At 43.1% G+C, this 25,756-nt stretch overlaps 1 protein-coding gene and 1 pseudogene across 1 annotated transcript in view; both read left to right on the top strand.

The window, feature by feature from the left end:
- LRPPRC (leucine rich pentatricopeptide repeat containing) overlaps nucleotides 1-25,756 on the top strand; it is a 337,307-nt gene that overhangs the window by 182,083 nt on the left and 129,468 nt on the right. The gene's annotated exons all lie outside the window — the stretch shown is intronic.
- On the top strand, nucleotides 24,122-24,246 carry LOC141141981 (U2 spliceosomal RNA; annotated as a pseudogene).

Below are 25,756 nucleotides of genomic sequence, written 5' to 3'. Positions count from 1 at the left end.
TAAAGAACAGGCTTGTTTGTGTAGATAAGATGAGTTTGGAACATTTATGAGTTCCAGCTGAGTTTCTTCACAAATGCCCACATTTGACCAGTTCCTGAGCATTTTTAGGCTACTTGTGCATTTCTGTTGACTTTTATGTGGAGAAGAGTAGTCCTGATATTAAAGGATAAGTTCACCTTTAAAATAAATTAAAAAAAGCACATCTTTTTGAAGGCTAAAAAAAAAAAGAATGTTTGCTAGGATCAGCAGATTGTGGGTGCAATCTCAGGCTCCTGCACTGCAGACTCAGTGTAACTGTTGGCCAGTACCTTATACGGGTAGGAAGATTCCATGAACTACCCAGAGTGCTCATCAGTGCCCTGGTAGTTCATTGAGAACTACAACCTGCCCGCTGCCATGGCTGATGGTAGTTTTAGTTCTCTCATTCACAAAACTCTGTGAATAAATTACTTTGCCAGATAGGTGGAATTTAAAATTTAAAATTGTGACAGTGGATGCGCAGAGAAGATCCCTGGCCCACTGTCAACTGGGGATCGGGGGGGGGGGTTGTTGCGGGAGCTGCTAGTCTAGTAGTATGTTGCATGGGTATAACATGTTATTAAAGGTGAACTTATCTTTTAACAAAAGCGCAAATGCACGAGTCCTTTGAAATAAATCTTTTTTATTTTTTTGTAAGACTAAAAAGGTTTAGAGCCTTGTTTTCCACATACAAACAAGGCAACTATATTGGTTAGTCCTGGCATCCCTGTGGTAGGCCATGGCACAGATTTGTTACTGTAAAGAGAAGCCCCATTTTTCTCTTTCAAATATTTTTTGAGTATTATAAGGTACAGTAGAATTTTTACATTAATAACATATATGGTAATACAATGAGAATAAGAACTGGCAATTAGGCTTCTCCGATGAAAAGTAATTGACAAGTGAAATCCTTTAGGATAATTTGGTGATACAATATATTTCTTGATGGTTTTATCATAGGCTGTGATTCCAGCAGTTGTTAACAGTGAACACTGAAAGAGGAAGCCCTGTTTTTAACACAGAAACAGGGTCACTGGTGACAACATACTTCATATATTCATTTCTTCATATCTTCATGAGCAGTAGTCTGAATCTGTGTTTATTTTATTTTTTTTGCCAGGTCACACTTTCCTGGCCAGGCAGTAATGCTTGATTCTAAGGTCTTTTTTACATTGATTTCGCAAGTTACCTTTTGCCTATCGCTTTTCAATCACTAGCAGAATTGGTACACCATTTGCCAGCATTTCCAGAGCATTCATATTGAATTTGCAAAGCTCTTGTCAAAGCTGTGCACAGTATCAGCAGAGCTGGCCAGAACCCCGCTAAGCAGGAAAACAATGCTCTGATCATTTGAAAGCCACTCTAACTTCATTTCAGTGTAGTGTGTGTGACCATGCTCCGTAACCGATGCAAGCAGCATTTAACACAAAGAAGCACTGACCACGTCCCATCTAATCTGTACTTCATTGCCACACTGATAGACAAAGGAGGCTGTTGTTCTACCCCATTTTACCTTAATAAAGAGGGAGACTTTTTGCATTGCTCCATTAGCCCACTTAGCGTAAATTAAGTGTTTGTTACACCAACATTTCATACTCCCGATACACTATACTGCCAAAAGTATTGGGGCGCCTGCCTTTACACGGTCATGAAGGTTAATGGCATCCTAGTCTTAGTCCATAGTGTTCAATAGTTGCGTGTTGGTCCACCCTTTGCATCTATAACCGCTTCAACTCTTCTGGGAAGGCTGTACACAAGGTTTAGGAGTGAGCCTATGGGAATGTTTGACCATTCTTCCAAAAGCACATTTGTGAGGTCAGGCATTGTTGGACGAGAAGTCCTGGCTTTCAGTCTTCGCTCTATTTCACCCCAAAGGTGTTCTATCTGGTTAAGGTCAGGACTCTTTGCAGGCCAGTCAATTTCCTCCACCCCAAATTAAACTCATCCATGTCTTTATGGACCTTGCTTTGTGCGCTGGTGTGTCATTTTGGAACAGGAAGGGGTCATCCCCAAAACTGTTCCCACAAAGTTGGGAGCATGAAATTGTCAAAAATGTCTTGGTATGCTGACGCCTTAAGAGTTCCCTTCACTGGAACTAGGGAGCCAAGCCCAACCCCTAAAAAAAATACCCCACACCATAATCCCCCACTCCACCAAATGATTTGGAGGGGTGGCCCAAAATGTTTTGCAATATAGTGTGGATGAGCGAGTTTGGGGTGGAGAAACCCGATGGAACACCTTTGGGATGAATTATAGCTGCAAAGGGTGGGCAAACTCAATATTGAACCCTACGGACTAAGACTGGGATGCCATTAAAGTTCATGTACACGTAAAGGCAATACATTTGGCAATATAGTGTATGTGCCTGCTGTATCATTTACTTGTATGACGTCTCCTGTTCTTTATATTGCTGCCTTTGTGTGAAATCCCTGGTGTTTCTACCAGTCCTTTTGCTTTACTATTAAAAACTGACCACACTGAGCAGGAGAGCACATCATGGTCATTTCTCTAGTTGGGAACTCTGCCTGCTCTCCTCCAATAATCAGACTTGTCCTGACATCCCCCCCCCTGCACAGCCTTTTACTGGGAAGTTCAGTGTGCTGTTGCTGTTCCTCCCCCCAGCTCTTATGCAGCTAAGAACAGAGGGAATGTGATCACTTATAGAAAAGAGGAAAAAAGGTGTTGATGTTTTTTTTAATATCTATACACAAATGGTTTGCCTTTTAAATTTTTATTTTTAATCTAAATGGTTTACAACGTGATCGGTTGCAATCACTTTAAGCTAGAAAAATGTTCAAAAAAACTTTCTAAAGCCTGTATTAAGCTTGAAGAGAACAAGGAGAAGGTATGTTAAAATTTAAAAACCTTACATAATATGTGAGAAACCCTCCTCCACGGTCTGTTCTGCCTCTTGTATACTGTATAGACGTCTTATAACAAGGGAGCAGGTGGAGATGGATAGTAGGAACTCAAAGAGATTCTAATCCCACTTAATTTACACAGTGGACCCAATACCAGAAAGAACAGGCCTTGGAAATTGTTCTGTAAAATTTTTTTAGATTAATATTTAGAATGTGTAGACTGGTGTTGTGGTGTTTTATTTGCCAACTTCCATTTGGCCAATAGAATTTGCTGGAGTTGAAAGGGTTATCTGTAATACCAGAAAGGTGTCTAAGTCATCTTTTCACTCCATGACTGCATCCACTTAAGAATTAAGCTGAAAGGATTTGGCCTTACATTATTTTCACCATCCTACCCTCTAATTCCCATTTTAGCATCCTCTAGTGGTTTCAGGTTATTAGAGCTTTTCAATCAACTAAGCCCTTAGGTAAATTGCTGCTTAGCTAAAGTTTTGAGTGTAATGTCTTAACTCTTCACACTATTATCAGTATGTGTGTGTGTAGATAGATAGAGAGATAGAGATATATATATATATCTCTGAGAGAGAGAGAGAGAGAGAGAGAGAGATCTATATATACATATATCGTATTTTTTGATCCGTAAGACGCACCTGATCATAAGATGCACCTAGGTTTTAGAGGAGGTAAACAAGAAAAAAAATTATGAACCAAATGGTGTACTAAAATATTTACCAGTGCCCATGAAATGTAGCCTGGCCTGTGCCAAAGGAATGCAGACTTACCAGTGCCAATAAAATGCAGAAATACAGCCTGACCTGTGCCATAAATGCAGCCTTACCATTGCCATCGCTTGGGCTGCTCTATCTTCTATCTCAGCAAGTGTCAGGCCCAGCCGGGAGATTGGCCGGCGCTCGTGGGGGCTTGGGATGTCTGTCCTCCGCTCTCCTGCATCTCTTCTGGTACTAACATGGAGGGGCAGCAAGGGGCAGTGCCAGCGGTGCCTTGTGTATATTCGCTCCATAAGATGCAGAGACATTTCCCTCCATGTTATTTGGGGGAAAAATGTGCGTCTTATGGTCCAAAAAATACGGTGTGTGTGTATGTGTATATATGTGTATACATGTATGTATGTGTGTGTGTGTATATATATATCTCTCTCTAAATCTATAAATCTTAATTGTATAGTACAGGGCTTGTAGTCATATGATTGAATGCTGGCACAGGCTTTGCTGGGGACACCACCCAGTTCAACCTAGTATAACCTTACCCACTTAAAGGTACTACAGTTTTTTGCTATTGTCCTCTTAAGGAAACATTTTCTACATCAGTCCTTTTCTATTTTTATTCAACTACTTCGGCTGCAACTTCTGTCAAGGTTCAGCTGCTTATTGCCTCAAGACTCATTAGCCGTATCTGGATCGGTTAACCTCAATGTACATCTTGGGAACTGTACCCGGACCTTGCAGAAGTGGGCCAACCTGTAAAGTCACTGGGCACTGGATTCTGCTACCAGCGCGGACCTTGGCACGTGGTGCAACAAATGTTACCTGAAGGGTGCTGTCCAGGGCCATGGTCCATTCTTTTGGCACCCTGGCCCTGAAGAACTTTGGGGGGTATGCCCACTGTGACAGGTGAAGTTTGGTCTTCTCCAGGAACCTGCAGCATAAATAGAGTCCAGTTTTTACATTCAGGGCGCCATTTCACTTGGTGCATTTACTCCTTACGTTCGCAGTAGGTAATGTTTGCCTTTTTGAATTTAGTGGGTGTTTCTCACACAATATTACTGATTCGGTGGTGACACAGGTGCAAATGCCTTCTGGCTGACACACTTCCGCTTGCAATCAGGGAGGCAGGCATGTGTTTGGCCACAAATCTTTTCTTCAGCAGGACACTGACCCCAAACATACAGCTAATATCATTATGAACTGTTTTCAGTGTGAAGAACAAGGAGCCCTGGAAATGATGGTTTGGTGCCCACAGAGCCGTGATCTTAATATGGGGTCTGTCTGGGATTACATGAAGAGACAGAAGGATTTGAGGCAGCCAACATCCACAGAAGATCTGTGGTTAGTTCTCCAAGATGTTTGGAGAAACCTACCTGCCAAGTTCTTTCAAACAACTGTGTGCAAGTGTATCTAGAATTTATGCTCTTTTGAAGGCAAAGGGTGGTCACAGCAAATATTTGGATTTCTCCTTTAAATTTACTTTTCATATTGTTAATTGATAAAAATAAACAATTAACATTTCTGTTTCTTAAAGTGGATCTAAACTGCATTTGCTCAGCCAAAAAAGCTTTTTTCTCCAGTCATCTTCCAGGACGGATCACCTGAAATGACTGGTCCCACCTGACAGGAAACACAATCAACAACAGAGTTTAAAAGGCCCCTCCCTTTCCTCTGTCCCTCAGTTATTGATTGTGTTTCCCACAGGATGGCAGCAAAACCGTTTATTTTTTTCTATCTTTAGACCAAGGTCTGGGGCCGAGGTCTCCCTCCTGGGATGTCAGACCTAGGGCAGCCAGTGGTGGCTGCAAGGTCTGACAGGGCTCTGCTCCTTCCGAGGGGGATCTCCCTTCCAAAGGATACTCAGGGGGAAGTACAAGTATAACTGGATAAAAAAAAGGAAAGAGAAAACCTGCGCTATCAAGCAAAAAATTATTAATATAACTGCAGCTGCAACAAAACCACAAATATCAATGAGGTGAAAAATTTGTGCGCTTGCATTAGATATTTAAATCTATATTACTACATGATTATCATAAGTAGATAAACAAATAAATAAAAAATAAAAAACACCATCAAAGTTAATTGTGAGTGATTTAGAAAGTCGCTATGCTACAGAGCAAACAGCGACATGTAAGTCAAATACTAATATTGACCATTGCATACATATAAACCAACAATAAAGTTATAAACTGGTGTGCAAAAAAGAAAAAAACAAAAAAACAAAGGTTATTCGACCCAAGTGCAAAGTCATAAAGTTCAAAATTGCATCCTGAGTCGCAGGAAAAACGCATATCCAAAGTTCATGAATTGCATTCCTTAGTGTTTATAAATATATATATAAATAAAAAACACCATCAAAGTTAATTGTGAGTGAATTAGAAAGTCGCTATGCTACAGAGCAAACAGCGACATGTAAGTCAAATACTAATATTGACCATTGCATACATATAAACCAACAATAAAGTTATAAACTGGTGTGCAAAAAAGAAAAAACAAAAAAAAAAAAGAAAAAAAAAACAAAACAAAGGTTATTCCACCCAAGTGCAAAGTCATAAGTGAAAAAGTTCAAAATTGCATCCTGAGTCGCAGGAAAAACGCATATCCAAAGTTCATGAATTGTATTCCTTAGTGTGTATAAAGGAATAAGGGGATGTGAAGGGACCTCCAACCACCAGTGGATCCGAAGGTTGATAATAGATGTATCCTTACCAGACACGTTGGACCTCCTTTATAGCAAGGTCTTAGAAGCATGCAGATTTAGCCCTCTGCAGGGACAGTAGATGTCAGCTCACCACACAGCTGGAGATGGTTCCGACACTTCCGCATTGATGTAAACACACCCTCGTTTGGACTCGTAGGTAAAGAAGGGGAGAAAGAAAAAACTCCAATGGTATAGTATGTAAAAAAAGGGGAATTTTATTGCCTCATCTTTAAAACATCCAAAACATAAAAGCCGGCAAAATATAAAATATAAAAACAACAGAGACGCCCGTGCTAGGTTACATGGGGCTCTATGGCGATCTGGCGTACACTGCGTAGGCGTGGCTTTTATGTTTTTATGTTTTGGATGTTTTAAAGATGAGGCAATAAAATTCCCCTTTTTTTACATACTATACCATTGGAGTTTTTTCTTTCTCCCCTTCTTTACCTACGAGTCCAAACGAGGGAGTGTTTACATCAATGCGGAAGTGTCGGAACCATCTCCAGCTGTGTGGTGAGCTGACATCTACTGTCCCTGCAGAGGGCTAAATCTGCATGCTTCTAAGACCTTGCTATAAAGGAGGTCCAACGTGTCTGGTAAGGATACATCTATTATCAACCTTCGGATCCACTGGTGGTTGGAGGTCCCTTCACGTCCCCTTATTCCTTTATACACACTAAGGAATACAATTCATGAACTTTGGATATGCGTTTTTCCTGCGACTCAGGATGCAATTTTGAACTTTTTCACTTATGACTTTGCACTTGGGTGGAATAACCTTTGTTTTTTTTTTTTTTTTTTCTTTTTTGCACACCAGTTTATAACTTTATTGTTGGTTTATATGTATGCAATGGTCAATATTAGTATTTGACTTACATGTCGCTGTTTGCTCTGTAGCATAGCGACTTTCTAATTCACTCACAATTAACTTTGATGGTGTTTTTTATTTATTTTTATTTATTTGTTTATCTACTTATGATAATCATGTAGTAATATAGATTTAAATATCTAATGCAAGCGCACAATTTTTTCTCTGTATGGAAGTACAAGTATGTCTAGAACCCCCCCCTAAGAAACTGGTGGCAGTGGACACGGTGAGGGTGTCCATAACCCCAGGGACCTCACATCCCACTCTCTCCTCCTACCTTACAGTGGTGGATGGCTTGGAGGGGCCGCTCGAATATCTCTTATCTGGAGGGGAGGGAGTCCCTGATGCATCCGGCGCAGTGTCCCGGGTCAGGTATGGCTGGCGGGGCCAAGGTATCTCCTGCTTGCCACTGTGCTGTAGCGACGGTGTCCGACTGCTTTTGCGCATGTCCGGACGTCGGTACGGCTTGCTCAGGTGATGTAATTTCCGCCGACTCCGGCAAAATGGCGGCGAGCGGTGCGACAATCATGGTAAAAGCGGTAGCGGAGCGGGGGTCTTCGGTCCTGTGTCCCCCCAATCTACCCAGAGCCATCCTACCCGGTCGGTTGGTCTGCTAAAGGGATGGAGAATGAGGAGGGACCGAATTTGGCAGCTTCAGAGGTCACCACAGGGGGTGAGTGACCCAGCTGGTGTGGGGAGGAGATTTGGGGTTGCCCTATTTCCCCCTCCCCCGCATGATACCCGAAGGGTAATGGCTAAAACGGGGTTTTTATTTGTCTTTTACAGAGACTGAATGCACTGCTCAGGGGATGGCCAGCAGGTCTAGGTCCAAAGCCATCCGCTAAATTAAAGCGTTGTGGGAACTGTATTGAGAAACTCCCACAGGACCACACCAAACCTTTTTGCTTCAGATGCACCTATAGGTTAGCAGGCTATGAAGGAAAGCCAGGTGCTACAGTCTGAGATGCTAGCAACCCTTCAGTCCTTCAGGGCCACAGTTGAGAAGCGGCAGGAAGAAGCCCCTTCCGCTAGGGAGAGCTCCCCCTCTCGGGATGGGACCTCGGCAAGTAATACTGGGGAGTCCCAGGGACCGGCCCCCTGTTAATCTGATGAGGAAGAGGCAGAGGCCTCAGACCAGAGCTCTCGAGAGGAAGAAGAGGATTCGGACCAAGATAGTCAGCTTGAGACTAGACCTGGGGGACATCTCTTTGCAGCCGAAGACATGGAGGGTCTCCTTAAGGCAATCTATGCGTCTGAGGTTATTCAGATGCTGTCCACTCAGGTCTCAGCACAGGATAGAGTGTACAGGGGACTCGGCAAACCTCAGGCCAAGTCTTTTCCAGTGCACAAATCTCTTAAGGATATAATCCTAAGAGAATGGAAAGAACCCGAGAGTAAAATTTTAAAACTTAAGACCTGGAGGCGTAGATGCCCTTTTAAAGTGGAGGAAGAAAAATTCTTTAAAGTACTTCATGTGGATGCTTCTTTGGCACAAGTAAGTATCCAAACGTTCGGATTTCTCCTTTGAGGATTCCGGAAACATTCGGGATCAGATGGATAAGAGATCAGAACCCTTGCTACGCAGAGCCTGGGACGCCAACGCTGCAGCTATGGGTCCAGCAGTGGCCTCCGCTTGTGTCACCAGAAATGCGGATGCATGGGTCAGCAGGTTGTTGGACTATGTTGCATGCGAGAACAAATCTAAGGTGGTGTTAGATTCTCTGGAAGTTATTGGTAAGGCCGTAGCCTATTTGGCAGACGATGTGGTAGAAACAGAGCAACTGCCAAGTCAGCAGCTTTTCTAAATTCTGCTAGAAGAGCCCTTAGAGGTAAAATCTCCATCCCACATTTTTACCCAAAGTCACGTCTCTGCGCTATACCCTTTGAGAGCTCACTGCTCTTCGATTCGGGCCTAGAACTAGTCCTGTCCTGATTGTCGGATAAGGGCAAAAAATTCCCAACAAAACCCAAGAGATAAAGGGAAGAAGTTTTTTCGAGGCCCCCCTTCAAAAGACCGGTTTAAGGGTAAGAAGGAGCCGAGGAAAAAGTGGGGATTTGGTAAGGGCAAGGAAAAGAGTGGAATCCTTTTCTCCGGGCCCAGACCTTCCAACAAGGAGACCAAATGACGCCAACATAAAGGTTGGTGGAAGGCTCTTGTGGTTCCTCCCTCAATGGGAGAAGATCACACAGAGCCCTTACATTCTAAGTCTTATAAGGGAGGGTTACAGATTAGAATTCCTGTCCAACCCCCCTCCAAACTTCATCCTTACCTATCTCCCCAGAGATCCACTGAAAGCAAGGGGCCTTTTGGGGAGTGTCTGCGAGCTGGCAGAACAGGAGGTCATCAGCCCTGTTCCTGTAGGTCAGATCGGCCAGGGGTTTTATTCCCACATATTTGTGGTGCCGAAACCCTCGGGCAAGTTTCGACTGATCATAAACTTAAAGATGCTAAACCGGTACTTACTGTACAAAAAGTTCCAGATATAAAGTATTTACACGGTCAGAAGACACCTCCAAGAAGGAGTCTTCATGATCACATTAGACTTGAAGGATGCTTATTTGCATGTCCCCGTTGCCCCAAAACACCAGAAATTCCTGCGGTTTGCGGTTCAGACAGACCAGGGTGGCCAACACTGACAGTTCAAAGCACTCCCCTTCGGCCTAGTGGCCAGTCCAAGAATCTTTAAAAAGGTCCTCGCCGAGGTGGTGTCTTTTCTACACCTCCAGGGGGTAGCATTGATCCCATACTTGGACAATATGCTAATTTACAGTCCAGCCCTAGAACAGCTCCGGTCAGACCGAGACAAGGTGCTGTCCACTCTAGAATCGCTGGGGTGGATGGTCACCCGGGAGAAGTCCTCGTTGGATCCCTCACAATCCAAGGTGTACCTAGGTTACCAGGTAGACTCTGTGACCCAGAACATCTTCCTTCCCCAAGAGAAGATAATAAAAGTGCAGAGGGCTGTGTCCACTCTTCACGACACAGGGGAGGCCTCTCTGAGGACCATTATGAGAATTCTGGGGCTTATGTCATCTTGCATCCCAGCGGTCCACTGGGCCCAGTTCCACTTTTGGGGGCTCCAGGGATTCCTTCTCTCCTCCTGGGATGGGAGAAGGGAATCCCTGGACATAAGGGTATCCCTCTCAGGGTAGGTGAAAAACTCCCTAGACTGGTGGCTCAGTTCGTACAACCTGTCGGGAGGTCGGACCTGGACCCAGCAGGACCCGCTGAACGTGACTACGGACGCAAGTGCCTGGGGCTGGGGAGCTCACCTGGGAGATCTCTTCGCCCAGGGTCCTTGGGACCTGGAGCAGAGCATGGCTTCCTCCCAATTTCAGGGAGCTTCTAGTAGTCGGAAAAACCTTAAGCTTTTTCAAAGACCAGGTCCGGGGAAGGTAAGTACAAATATTCTCGGACAACGCAGTGGCTCTGTCCTACCTAAACCACCAGGGAGGAACAAGGTCCAGCAAGCTAATGAAGCTGACCCAGGAGATCCTGGGGGAAGCAGAGAAAACAGTTCTCTGTCTCGGCAGTCCATATATGAGGGTCCCTCAATGCTCAGGCAGACTTTCTCAGCAGGCAACCCATTCATCAGGGAGAGTGAGAGCTAAACAACAAGGTTTTCTCTGGTGTGCCAAACCAGAGAGAGATTTGTTTGCCTGCAGGAAGAACAGAAAAGTTCACAAGTTCTTCTCTCTTACCAGGGAGCAGGGCTCCCGGGGAGTAGATGCATTAGCCAGGAGCTGGGAATTTGGCCTAGCATACACGTTTCCTCCCCTGGTGCTCATCCCCCAGGTATTACATAAGCTGTCTCGGTCAAGCGGGTGCCTTATTCTAATTGCGCTCTGGTGGCCGAGGCGGGCATGGTTCCCCACCCTGAAGAGATGGTCAATTGCTCCTCCATTGCATCTCCTGTCCAGACGCAATCTCCTTTACCAGGGACCAGTTTTACACCCCGATCCGGGGTTTCTTTCCCTGACGGCTTGGTGTTTGAGAGGGAGATCCTCAGGCATTGGGGCTGCTGTGAAAAAGTGATTGATACGCTTTTGCTAAGTAGGAAACCAGTCACTAGACAGATTTATGCAAAAATTTGCAAAGTCTTCTCTCGCTGGGCTCAGTCTAGAGAAGGCTCTCTCCAAACAATTCCGAGGGTCCTGGATTTCCTCCAGGAGGGGGTTGACCAGGGCCTAGCAGTCAATACACTCAGGGTCCAGGTTGCAGCCTTATCAGTGCTTCTGGATAGTAAGCTGGCCCTAAACCCTCTTATATAAAGATTTTTGACAGCCAGGGAGAGAGTAACCCCGGTGAAAACTAGCAGGTTCCCACCTTGCTACTTGTCCCTGGTACTAGATGCCCTAACTAAGGGGCCCTTTGAGCCGGTGGCTCAAGTTTCATTTAAGTTTCTTTCCCTTAAAATGGCCTTCCTTCTATCGATCACGGCAGCCAAAAGGGTTGGCGACCTACAGGCTCTGACAATTAAAGAGCCCTTTTTGTTGCTCCTAGAGGATAGGGTAATCCTCAGACAGGATCCTTTATATTTGCCAAAAGTGACCTCAGATTTCCACAGGTCACAGGAAATTATACTTCCCTCATTTTGTCAGAACCCCAAAAATGATAAGGAGGAAAATATTAATTTACTAGACGTTAGAAGGTGTCTACTGGTCTATCTAGAGAGAGAGAGAGTTCAGGAGATCAAACCATTTACTAATTAGTTTCTCGGGCCAAGAGAAAGGTCTTCAGGCCTCCAAGCCAACGATAGCCTGGTGGATTAAGCAGACTAATCACAGTAGCCTATGAGCATTCGGGAAAACCTATCCCAACTCATCTCAAAGCTCACTCAACTAGATCTCTGGCAACTTCCTGGGCAGAGAGGGCAGGCGCTTCAATTGATCAGATCTGCAGGGCAGCAACTTGGACGAGCCAAAATACCTTCCTGAGGCACTACAGAGTGGAGCTGTTGTCCCCTCAGGACTTGGCGTTCGGCAGGAAGGTCCTACAGGTGGTGGTCCCACCATAAGGTAGGCCTGAACTTCTTGCTCATCGTCTCAGGTGTGCCGTCCTGGAAGATGACTAGAGAAAATTACCAGTTACACTTACCGGTAACGGGTTTTCTAGGAAATCTTCCAGGACAGCAGGCCTACTTCCCTACCCTTAATTGTCGGTGGTGTGTTTTTTTAATTCTCACAGAATGTACCCTCTGGCACCGGTGTGGGCTTATGCTTCCTCATAACTGAAGGAAAGAGGGAAGGGAGGGGCCTTTTAAACTCTGTTGATTGTTTCCTGTCAGGTGGGACCCGTCATTTCAGGTGTGCCGTCCTGGAAGAATTCCTAGAAAACCTGTTACCGGTAAATGTAACTGGTAATTTTCATATTCAAAGCAAACTCATCCATTCATTTCTCCATGCTTTATCTTGCTGAGAACTAACTTTGAAACACATCCCTCATGGCATTTCTGATAATGGCCATCTTGAGTAAGGACAGATGGCATTTACTTCCTGGAATCCACCTGGCCTTGGCTCAGACATGGAGGCAGGGGCTGTGCTTGGCTGAGAAAATTCCCACCTCCCTCCCTTTCCTCCTGAAGACTCCTGGGATGTATGGCATCATATTATATAAAGAAAAAAGTGTGCTGTCTCTTTAAATCTTAGAAATCAACAGAACATATAATAAAATGAACAGTCAATAAATTATATCAAACAATGAATGACTATAATATCAGGGATCATAGCAACTAGCTAGGTCTTAAGTTACTCACCACCAGTTGCCCTACCCAAACCCTACCCCACCCCTACCAACACCCTAATTCCGCCCCTAAACACACCCTCATAAATGATATCATGAAATGACCCTGTTAAATGTTGTATGCGGAATTAAGTTAAAAAAAAAAAATATTAAATACAACAATATTAACATAAAGCATACTTAATTGATCTGACTGTGATAAATGAAATAAGGATAAAATATGATTGGCTATTATAGGCATCGTACACATCTTCACTGCCTTGTTAAGTAAATATTTGAATGCTATATTAAATATAGTATTTAAAAAAACTACTTTATGATGCAGAGAGATTTACAGCGAGGGAAAAAGGTATTTGATCCCCTGCTGATTTTGTAAGTTTGCCCACTGACAAAGAAGTGATCAGTCTATAATTTTAATGGTAAGTTTATTTTAACAGTGAGAGACAGAATAACAAAAATGTCCAGAAAAATGCGTTTAAAAAAAATTATAAATTGATTTGTGTTTTAATGAGTAAAATAAGTTTTTGACCCCTTTGCAAACCATGACTTAGTACTTGGTGGCAAAACCCTTTTTGGCAATCGGAGGTCAGACATTTCTTGTGGTTGGCCACCAGGTTTGCACACATCTCAGGAGGGATTTTGTCCCACTCTAATTTGCAGATCCTCTCCAAGTCATTAAGGTTTCGAGGCTGACGTTTGGTAACTCGAACCTTCAGCTCCCGCCACATTTTCTATGGGATCAAGGTCTGGAGACTGGCTAGGCTGCTCCAGGACCTTAAAGTGCTTCTTCTTGAGCCATTCCTTTGTTGCCTTGGCCGTGTGTTTTGGGTCATTGTCATGCTGGAATAGATGTCTATGACCCATTTTTAATGCTCTGGCTGAGGCAAGGAGTTTCTCAAACAAGATTTAACAATACATGGCCCCGTCCATCATCCTTTTGATGCGGTGAAGTTGTCCCCTTAGCAGAAAAGCACCCCCAGAGCATGTTGTTTCCACCTCCATGTTTGACGGTGGGGATGGTGTTCTTTGGGTCATAGGCAGCATTCCTCCTCCTCCAAACATGGCGAGTTGAGTTGATGCCAAAGAGATAGTTTTTGGTCTCATCTGACCACAACACTTTCACCCAGTTCTCCTCTGAATCATTTAGATGTTCATTAGATACCTCAGACAGGCCTGTACATGTGCTTTTTTGAGCAGTGGGACCTTGCGGGTGCTGCAGGATTTTAGTCCTTCACAGTGTAGTGTGTTACCAATTGTTTTCTTGGTGACTATGGTCCCAGCTACCTTGAGATCATTGACAGCATTCTCCTGTGTAGTTCTGGGCTGATTCCTCACCATTTTCACGATCATTGAAACTCCACGAGGTGAGATCTTGCTTGGAGCCCCAGACTGAGAGAGATTGACGGTTATTTTGTGTTTCTTCCATTCGCGAATAATCGCCCCAATTGTTGTCAGTCTCTCACCAAGCTGCTTGGCAATGGTCTTGTAGCCCATTCCAGCCTTGTGTAGGTCTAAAATGTTGTCCCTGACATCCTTGGACAGGTCTTTGGTCTTGGCCATGGTGGAGACATTGGAATCTGATTGCTTCTGTGGACAGGTGTATTTTATACAGGTTACACGCTTTGAGGGTGTTCCTAATCTCAGCTCTTTACCTGTATAATAGACACCTGGGAGCCAAAAATCTTGCTCATAGGGGATCAAATACTTATTTCACTCATTAAAATGCAAATCAATTTATAACTTTTTTGAAATGTGTTTTTTCTGGATATTTTTGTTATTCTGTCTCTCGCTATTAAAATAAACCTACCATTAAAAATTATAGACTAATAATTTCTGTGTCAATGGGCAAATGTACAAAATCAGAGGATCATTACTTTTTTCCCTCACTGTCCAGTGGAGCACAGCAATGGACAGGGGAGCTGGAGCTGCCAAAGTTATCTTTCCCTGTTCATAAGCTGGTGATTGGATGCTAGGCCGTCCGAGCAACCAATCACCTTGTTAATAGGAAAACTAACCGGTGTTTGTAGGAAAAGTAAACTTTGGCAGCTCCCGGCCAAACACCCCCCCCCCCCCCCCCACCTCTCCACCTCATCTAGTTCTTTGCAGACTCCCGCTGTATGCCAGGCCCTGCCAAGAGAATGACAGGGGGCGGAGGCTGGGAAGAGAATCGGCTCCTGTTCAACCCTCCTCCAATGTGGCTCCACACTCGCCCTAAGCTTATTTCCACTTGCCTAATGCGAGCAGGCAATTAGAAATTTTGAGGGCTTCCATATATGATCATCCAGAGCAGGGGTCTTAAAGCTATGGCCCTCCTGTTATTCAGGAACTACAATTCCCATCATGCCTAGTCATGTCTGTGAATGTCAGAGTTTTACAATGCCTCAGTGTAGTGCCGCAACATCTGGAGGGCTGTAGCTTGAAGATCCCTGATCCAGCGTTTCAAAGTGCTCATATGTAAACAAAAAACGTGCTCCAGTTTTAAAAGTGCTGATTCAAAAGGCCAAGCCTCCTACCAAACAGTAATGATCTCAATAAGAGATCACAAGCGCTTTTTATCCAAAGAAGGGTCGATGCTCTCACCATCAGACTTCCAATTAGGTTTGTGACCCTGTCAGTAGGTTACAGCAAAGGTGTAAACTTCAGATTTAAAGTATTACTAAACCCACAACAGTAAAATCATTCTGTATATGCAGTAAAGCATGCGTGTTATACTCACTGTGGAACCTAAGGAGTTAATCCTCCACATTGTGTAAAAAGGCTGTTTGATCCTGTCTTTTGTGATCCTCCCCTTTTACTGTTCCCAATCCATCTCCTGATAAGACAGCCTTTTGAGTCACTCTGCACATGCTCAGTTTGGTATGTATTGCTGGAGAGGTTTTTTTTCTCTTGGGGGTGCATGTGATCAGCACTGTCCAGACAGAGGGTCAGGGATCATGCAGCCTCATAGGACAATAAGAGGAGAATTAATACTCCTCCTACAAGCTTTAACCAGACACTGATAGAAGTCACCAGACTGCTATATACTGCTGATGAGAAAAGGTATTTAGCAGTTTATATTTACTAAAATAATTGAGTTTCCATGTTCTATGTACTGTGAGAGACCAGATCTAGTGAATGCAGGGTCCTAGGTTTTGTAACACTTTTTTGCCACACACGTTCGAATCTCGTTCGATGATGTCTAACAAATATATAGTCAAAGCATGCCTAAACAATCCATTGTTTGTATCCAATCAGGTAGGTACAACAGTGTTGGCTCTCAAGGAGATTGAACAATCTGATCATTACGTATATGGCCAGTTTTAAAAGGTTACTCAGATGACATTCTTATCAATGTGTTCGGTATTTTAAAACTCTTGTTCCCATGTTTAATTTGTAATAATATGTGCACTTGGGGCAGCCGTATGTGCTCATTACATATACAGGCTTTGCTTCCTTCCAGCTACAAGCTAGAGTTTCACTCCCAGTCCCCTCCCTGGTTTGGTGCATCCAACCTGCCTGTGTGAGCACACAGCTTAGCAAATCTCCTAAGAGTCTTGGCAGATCTTCTGGTGGTGAAATGATTCTAGAGGTTTTTTCCAACCTGCTCACAGTTCCCAAAGAAAAAGTGGAATCTGGCTGGATCTCAGTGCCCTTAAATGTTTTTGTTCTGGCCCAGAAATTTTGCATGGAATCCACCAGGTCTGTCTTAGCCTTCCTTCTTCAGGAAGACTTTCTGGTCTCTGTAGATATCAAGGAGGTATACCTCCATGTTCCCATCTTCCGATCTTCCCAGCACATCAGCAATTCTTTTGGAACAGGCTCTGAAGAACAACATAGCCCTCGACCATCTAGAACTTGCAAACACTTCAGTTCTAGTGTACCCCCCCCCCCCTCCGACTCTTCACTTCTGCCTGAGTGCCCTGGAGCTGAGGGTAGCCACCTCCTGGCAATTCTATTTGATCAGTTTCACTTGATACCTACTCCTAACATCCTAGTCATCATGGGGCAAATCAGTCCAATCTTTGGATAAACCAATTATTCTGACCAAAGACTGTGACTGAGTGGCTTAGGAATCCAATTCTGGAGTCAGACATTCTCTATTCCAGTTTTCTATATGAATCTCACAACAGATGCCAGTCTGTCAGGTGGGGAGTCTTGGGCACCCAATTTGTGCAGGCGACATGGACGTTTAAAGAATTTCATCTCCCTATCAACATTCGGGAACTTTAAGGTGATTTCATTATTCAGCAGTTTTGTTCCTCTAGGTTATGGGGTACAGATCCAGTTGGACTTTACCATGGCAGTGGCATACATCAGCAATCAGGTAGGAACCAGAAGTTTTATGCTTCTAAAGAGGTAGATCAGATTCTGCCATCGGCATAGAAATCCCGTTTGCATCCTGTGGAAATCCCCAGAACAGCCTGGAGCTAGGGAATGGTTCCTACCCCTGGAGGTGTTTCTAGACTTGTCACAAGTAGGGTATGCCAGATGTAGACCTCCAGGTTCAGCAACAAATTCAACAGATTTGTGTCCAAGTACAGGTATTCTCTAGCGCAAGCAGTCCATGCTTTAGTGGCGCCGTGGAGTCAGTACTCCCTGATCTACACCTTTCCTTCCAAAAACTCCTTGCTTGTCTGCTTCACAGGATTAAGATAACAGGCAATTCCAGTGGTCCTCGTAGCTCTGGACTGCCCCATCATTTGTTTCAGTGGGAGTAATTGTGCCTCATCATTGGTGTCCCTGGGGGGAATTGTGCCCCATTATTGTTGTCACTGGGAAGAATTGTGGCCTAATTGTTTGTGTGATTGGGAGAAATTGTGCCCAATCATTGGTCTCATTGGAAAGAATAGTGCCCCATCATTGGGTGTCATTGGGCTGCATTGTTGGTGTCCTTGGGCTCTTTCAGATTCTGCTTCATGGTCACAGGCTTTAATGGTATGGTTGTTGAATTCCAGGTCTTGAGATACAGAGGCCTCTCTATTGGCTAAGTCTACTTCCTGCAAAATCTACCAGCGCACTTAAGACACACTTTGCTTGGTGCAGGACAAAACACTCACTCCTGGAAATTCTCTGTGGGAAATGCTCTGTTTTGCAGATGGCCCTGGACCAGCATTTAGTCCTAGGGTCACGCCTCTGCACCTGCAATCTTGTTCCAGGGACCTCTGGCTTTGCATTTTTCAATCAAGACGTTTTTTTTGCAGGGTGTCTTCACGTGTGACTCAGTGGAATCTTGATCTCGGCACTTCAAAAACAACCTTTTGAACTATTCAGGGATATTCCTCTTTCTGCACTCAGCACAAGGTTTAATTTCTTGATGACATCACCTCTGTGAGGCAAGTGTCTGAACAAGGTGGTCTTGAGGCCCAGAGCTTCTTTTCTACCCAGGGTAGTTTTGGCCTTTTATCCCCAACCAGGACAACGTTATTTCATCCATCTGACCAGCCCAATTTCCTTAGGAGGAGAGCTTTCTCCATTGCCTGGATGGAGCTTGAACTTTGCGAGCTTACCTCACAGCAAGCCCATCAGAAAGACTAACTTTTTCTTTATGGTTCCTGATGGTCCACATAAGGGGGAACCTGCTTCATTTTTCGGTTGCTTAGGCAGACCAACATTTAAGCTTACGGTCCTAAACGTCTGGTTCCCCTTTTCTTGTTAAGGCACACTAATACTAGACCTTCGAGTGCTTCCTCTGCTTTTTGGCATCAAGCAAATGTTTCCCAGATTTCCGAGGCTGCCAGGTTTTACCAGGTGTATGTTAAGGTCTCATCTGTTTCTTGCTTTGGGCGTAAGGTCTTTCAAGCAGCTCTTTGAGCTTCAGGCAGTCCCCAGTTCTGTTTTTTTTTTTGTTGGTGTGTTGATGTTTTGTTGCTGTTGCCCATTCCTCAGTTGGACTGCTTTAGGACAATGTGAAATGTTGCAACCATCAATGGGCTAGAAGGAAAATGGGATTTTCATACTTAACCTAAAATCTATTTCTTGGAGTCCATTGAGGGACCCACACTGTGTTCGTGAGCATTCATTTGGTATGGCTTTACCAAAAAACCTATGAGGCATGCTGAGAGTCATAGGTGTTATTCTGAGTTGGCCCACAACTCTTTATTTTCTATTTTTTATTTTTTACTGTCCAATGTCCTGTCTTCATTTTGTTTTGGAGCACACCTAATTTTTAATTCAGGTTGTAAAGTGGAGTTCTGCTTTAACTGTCCATGTTCTGAGAAACCATAAGAGCAAATGTCTTTGTTTTATACAAATACTTTTTATCAGCAGCTAAAATAACTGACCTACATCTAATTTTTAAAATTTGCTGGATTTTTTTTTTTTTTTTTTTAACGTAAATTTGATTTATTTCAGATTTTAAAATGAGTGTATTCAGGTTTACAGTGGCAATACTAATGTGCTATGCTTTAGCTTTAAAACAGCACTTTTGTCTTTGTTTGAGAGCCTTTTATTCCATTTTACCCCATTGTCTCTTCCATCACTGTACGTCCTCTGAGAAATATCTTTTCACATCATGCTTTCTGAGACTGAAGTCAATTAGCTTGTCCATTTGACTGGCACTATAATCGTTCATTAATTAATCGTTTTGACCTAAAACAGTTCTGTTCATTCTGTGGGGATTGGGTATAGTCAGGCCATACTATAGCATAATTGTTTTGCCATCATCATCTTGAAAAGTGGCATTTGTTGCCGAGTGTGAAATTACAGGCAAGTCTGTCTTTTTGTGCCGTTATAGATCTCTTTCTAACGTCTCACGACATCCATCTCACCTTTCAAGAGGTTTTCTTATTTTCTATCTGTCATCTAGACTAGGCTACAGCAGATGAGGTAGATACGCAGATAATAAAAGCAACAGTGCGAATACAATATCAGCTAAGTGTATTCCATAGAACAGCTGCTGATACCTTTGATAAATAGAAAGATATACAGATTGAAAATAATCCCTTAAAATGATCTGGACCACTCGTTGCTTAAAACACCCTTGTTCCAAGGTTCTGGCAACACCAGTTACTGATCCATTTGAATATGCAAGTCAGCTGTTCAATGTAACACCCTTTGTAATTTTTTTTTTTTTTTTTGCTACCCTCTTTCTTTGACAAAGAAAGTTAAAGGAGAAGTAAGGCAAAGCTTGTTTGGCTGTACTTTTCCTGTGGATCACAGGAGTGTTGTCAGCTGACATCACTGAGCTGGTCCAGGCTCCGGAAAGATCGCGACCATATGATCGGGATCCGCCCACATACCAGGACCGGCACCAGAGGGGGACAGATGCAACATCGCTCCGATGCTGCATCTACCTAGGAAAGTATGATTTAAAAAAAAAAAAATATATATATATATATATATATATATATATATATTAGTGTGTGTATATATATATATATATATATATATATATATATATATATATATATATATATATATATATATATATATATATATATATATATATCCCCCCCCCCATCCTTCTCTTTTAAAAGCATTATAAATCTTCCTACCTGCACCTTGTGTTTTTCATCTGCATAAGATAGATGTGCTTTGATGGTGTCATTTGGTACCCTGTACGCGCAGCCTTTAGTAGAGTAAATCTTTGCATTCCTTTGTCAGTAGTTACTGTTGGTGTTCCAATATAAGGCATGCCACAGGTCAAGACATGACCTCTTTCTGTAGTTCAACCATGTAACACTAATGGTAACACCTGTACCAGACTTCATTGCACCATGCTAATTGGGTTGGGTAATTAGAACAGAGTAGTTACACAAAATTTTTCTATAATAAATAATGATCTGTGCTGGGATTCACTAATACCATAAACGCATTAAACCAATGTGTGTAAATCCACCAATTTAATATCCAAAAATAATATTCTATATGGTGCTCATATATCAGATGAAATGAAGAACCATAGTCCATAAACATAGTGAATATAAATGTTACAAAAGTAGTGTATTTCTTTTAGTGATTCCTTACTGGTTCCACCAAATGGTGCTCAAAGCAAATCAGTGACTTGTGCTCTCTCCACCAGATGTACTCTCACCTGGGATATGTGACTGTACATTTAAGTACACTATATTGGCCAAAGTATTGCTTTGACATAAACTTTAATGGCATCCCAGTCTTAGTCCGTGGGGTTTAATATTGAGTTGGCCCACCCTTTGCAGCTATAACAGCTTCAACTCTTCTGGGAAGGCTGTCCAAAAGGTTTAGGAGTGTGTCTATAGGAATGTCTGACCACAAATGCACTTCTGGAAGAATGAGGTCAGGTATTGATGTGGACAAGAAGGCCTGGCTCGCAGTCTCCCCTCCAATTCACCCCAAAGGTGTTCTGTCAGGCTGAGGTCATTACTCTGTGCAAACCAGTCAATTTTGTCCACCCCAAACTCGCTCATCCATGTCTTTATAGACCATGCTTTGTGCACTGGTCCAAATCATTTGGTAGAGGGGGGATTATGGTTGGGGTTGATTTTTAGGTATTGGGCTTGGGCCCTTAGTTCCAGTGAAGGGAACTCTTAAGGTGTCAGCATGCAAAGCTATTTTGGACGATTTCATGCTCCCAACTTTGTGGGAACAGTTTGGAGATGGCCCCTTCCTCTTCCAACATGACTGCGCACCAGTGCACAAAGCAAGGATGAGTGAGTTTGGGGTGGAGGAACTTGACTGGCCTGCACAGAGTCTTGACCTCAACCTGATAGAACACCTTTGGAATTAATTAGAGTGGAGATTGCAAACCATGCCTTTTCGGCACTGCCTGAGCTCACAAATGTGCTTCTGGAGGAATGGTCAAACATTCCCATAGACACACTACTAAACCTTGTGAACAACCTTCCCAGAAGAGTTGAAGCTGTTATAGCTGCAAAAGGTGGGCCAACTCAATATCAAACCCTACGAACTAAGACTGGGATGCCATTAAAGTTCATGTGCGTGTAAAGGCAGGAGTCCCCAAAACTTTTGACAATATAGTGTATATTTGAAATGTAGAGGGTATGGGGGTAGTGCTATCTACCACCACGCAGTACAACAGCTGTAGTAGTTTTGTCTGCTTTTGCTTTCAATGAAAGCGGACACAGAGGGGTAGGCAGTGCAGCAAATGTACGTGACTGTCCAGTGTATTGTTTTTTTATGCAGAGGGAACATGCATTGTAACATGCATTACTAACTCAGTATTTCTATTCATATTTTTAATTATGGGTAGTTGGGGTTGGTGGTGGTTAACGTATAATTTTTACCTTGTCACCACATAACTTGTCGAATAGGTGAATCCCCCATAGCAAAGTTCTAAATACGAGTGATGTTTTGAAAGTAAGACTACTTTCAACTGACAGTGCCTTCCACCTGCAGTGTCATGACCATAGTCTGATATGTCTTGAGCTCTCTTATCCAGCTAACATCACCACTCAGTCTTGAAGTTAACCTATAATTTAGTCTTCACCCCAAATGACAAAAATTCAAATGTCTCAGTGGGAAGCTGGAAGATGAACCGCAAACAGGGCTTACTAAGGAGAGAAATTGCATGGAAACCCATCAACTAGGCCTTATTTTACCCCTTTGTCAGTAATATTACAATCAAATTAATGTTTTTTGGCATATATATTTTTCCTTTTTTTTCACGCCCTCAAATCTACGTGGGTATAAAATAGTAATTCAGTTGCATGGCAACGCACATTGACTGCAGTGGGCAAGGGAAGGAAAAATGTAGAGCCTAACAGTAGGGTATAAGAAACGTTTTAATTTAAAAGTGAGTGATGGGATCTAATTTTTCATTCGTTATTGTGGCTGGTGCTCTTCTCCTTGAGTGTATTGTGTATTATGTTGCTATATTTGAGGTTTGTTTTTAACCATTTTCGTTCCTTGAAGCCTTGCCGACCGCCCACAGTATATTTACGTCATTACTTTGACGCTTACTACCATTGTAATGGCAGCAGCTAGCTGCCATAACCCTGTATTATTTTGTACTGTGGATGATTCACTACAAGATAAAAGTGGTCACAGCAGCAGATTCACCACGGGATCACTTTTAGAGGCAGCAGGAGAGGTAACCTTCCCCCCTCCCTCCCCTTCCCGATTGTCTCTGAGCTTACCGAAGCCGTCAGTAAGCCTGGAGTGGATCTGATGCCTGGGCAGGAAGTCAAGTGAGGGCAAAATAGCCCCCACTCAGTTCTATGCCCTTGGAGGACCGCAGCATTGTCTGACATCACTTCTGCTTCTTGGGCTTGAAGGGATTTTTTTTTTGTTAAAGTTGAGGGTAAATGAGATATCTAGGGTCTTTTTGACCCCATATCTCAAAATAAAGAGGACCTATCATGCTTATTTCTATTACAAGGGATGTTTACATTCCTTGTAATAGGAATAAAAGTGATAAAAAATAAATAAAATAAAGGAACAGTGTAAAAATAAAAAGTAAAATAAATATGAGAAAAAAAATATTTAGAGCACCCTGTCCCTCAGTGCTTGTGCGCAGGAGTGAACGCATCTGTAAGTTGGGCCCGTATATGTAAACGGTGTTCAAACCACACATGTGAGGTATAACTGCGGTCGTTAGAGCAAGAGAAATAATTATAGCACTAGACAGCCTCTGTAACTCCAAACAGGTAACCTGTAATATGTTTTAAATGGTTACATTTGGAGATTTTTTCATCTTTCACATGCTACAAAAAAATTGGGCTAACTTTAGTGATTTTTTTTTTTTTATTCATTAAAGTGTATTTTTTTTTTAATTTGCGTTTGAAAGACTGCTGTGCAAATGCAGTGTGACATAAAATATTGCAACGATCACCACTTTATTCTCTAGGGTGTCTGCTAAAATATATATATAATGTTTGGGGCTTCTAAGTACATTTCTAGCAGAAAATACTAATTTAAATTTGTAAACACAAAGTTCCAGAAAAGGCTTGGTCAGCAAGTGGTAAAAATCAACTCCACCTCCTTCAATGTTTTAAGGTGGTGTGCAAAAGTTATTTTGTAAATGGCATTCATCACCTATCATGTAAGCTTTTGCTTGTAGGGGCTCTTAAAACGGCCCTGTCAGGCAACAAAAAATAACAAGAGGAAGCCTCCCTGCAAAAGAGTGCTTACCTGTCTGGTGGCCTGTGTCATATTTCCCCTGCGTTCCAATGCTACTGTCTCCATAACTGTCTTGGCATTTGATGTTTCCAGGAGTGTCAAATTCTTGTACCGTGGTTCCATCCTCTTGCTCCTATATCACTAAAGGCTCAGGTAATTCAACACCATTGTTAGGCTTCTCGGCCTTTTGACTAAGATCAAGTGTAGTATCTGTTCTTATCAGTTACCAAGTGGTGGCGCTGTGTTACTGTCCCTTATTCATGGATTAGGGGTGGCGGTGGCTATGCAAATCCACTTGGTGTAATAGTAACCTGGACAATTCGTATGAACGAGGACCGAAACCGGACTGCTCGACAAACGGAGGGCCGTTATTAGGCCTCCTTTAGAGAAATCCGGAAGAGTTACCTCCTGATGGGGATGGAGAAACACTGGGTCTGGCTGAAGGGTTAGGTCCCTGGCCTTCTGGCCTAGATTTGTGTAGTTCCTGTTCCCATCAGTTTTTCAGGAAAGAACACTTGCCCTCCTTTCCCACCGGGGGGGCGGTTAGTATTCCCCGAATGTAATTAAGTAGGAACGAGGGGAGTGGTGGACCCTTAGTGTTAGGGGCTCTCCCTAAGCTCTCAAAGTTCCATGCCTTCCTGTTAGGGATAAGGCTGCACCAGTCTAGCTGTTGGTTGGGGTTGGAGAAAGCCTGTGGTGTATGTGCCCCTGGAGTGGCAGTCCAGGAGTGCCGTTATCTCACCCTGATGCATATCACTTTTTAGTTATGGCACCAAGATCACTGCACTTTGACATACTTTTTTCACACCTGCCTCTAGGGCCGAGCCTTTTGGCTGGGACCAGAGGAATTTTTGATTCCTGGCTGAAGGGCCGGCCATTGTATTGCACAATGGCCACTTTCACTTCTCACTTCCTTCTCCCCACTTTGTTTTATTTATTGAATCCCGTGTTTGTCACTTTTTTGTATTTTTTTAAGTTTGATGTGTACACATTTGTCACTGTGTGACTGGTAGTGTGTAGGTCCTCGGGCCTGCCCTGAAAGTCTTGGGAGGGTGTGGACATGGCCTTCTGGCTTGGTTCGCCCTCTTTCATGGGGTCTCCCTTTGGGGGAGCCCCACCTAGTACTTGGGTGGGTCTGTTTTGGCAGACCCTCCAGAGGGGACTGAGGTACTCACTATGGCTCATCTGGCCAAAACCAGCGGGGGATTAGGGTAAGGTCCTTCTTTTGGAGGACCATAGTACACCCGTTGCATGTTTTGTATTCACTCTTTGCTTGTGCACTTTTTTTTTTGGCATCGGGTGACTGTTTTGGGTGTGTTTCACACGCCACAGGCTTTTAAAAAAAAAAAAAAACACCATTGTTACCAAGGTGTGTAATAGTCCAAAAAAGTTCAAACAGTCTCAGGCTAACATCCAAGAAACCGAAGGCCTTTTTTTTTTTGCTTTAATAAATGTAAATGTTTATGAATCGACCATCAAGAGAACAGTAAACCCATGGTTTGGTCCTGCTTTGCTGCTTATGGATTATGATGGCTTGTTCCCATAAACTGAACTACTGTGTGTATACAGTGGTTAAAATAAGTATTGAACATGTCACCATTTTTCCTGATAAATATATTTCTAAAAGTGCTATTAACATGAAACTTTCACCACGTCGGTAACAAGGCATGCAATCCATACATACAAAGAAACCAAAACAAATACGTTCAGAAATGAAGTTATGTGTAATAAAATGGAATGACACAGGGAAAAAGTATTGAACACATGAAGAAAGAGAGGTGCAAAAGGCATGGAAAGCCAAGACAC

This window comes from Aquarana catesbeiana, linkage group LG04 (assembly GCF_042186555.1).
Source record: "Aquarana catesbeiana isolate 2022-GZ linkage group LG04, ASM4218655v1, whole genome shotgun sequence".
Taxonomy (NCBI): Eukaryota; Metazoa; Chordata; class Amphibia; order Anura; family Ranidae; genus Aquarana; species Aquarana catesbeiana.
The sequence above is the reverse complement of the archived record's forward strand: the minus strand, read 5'-3'. Positions and strand labels throughout refer to the sequence as shown.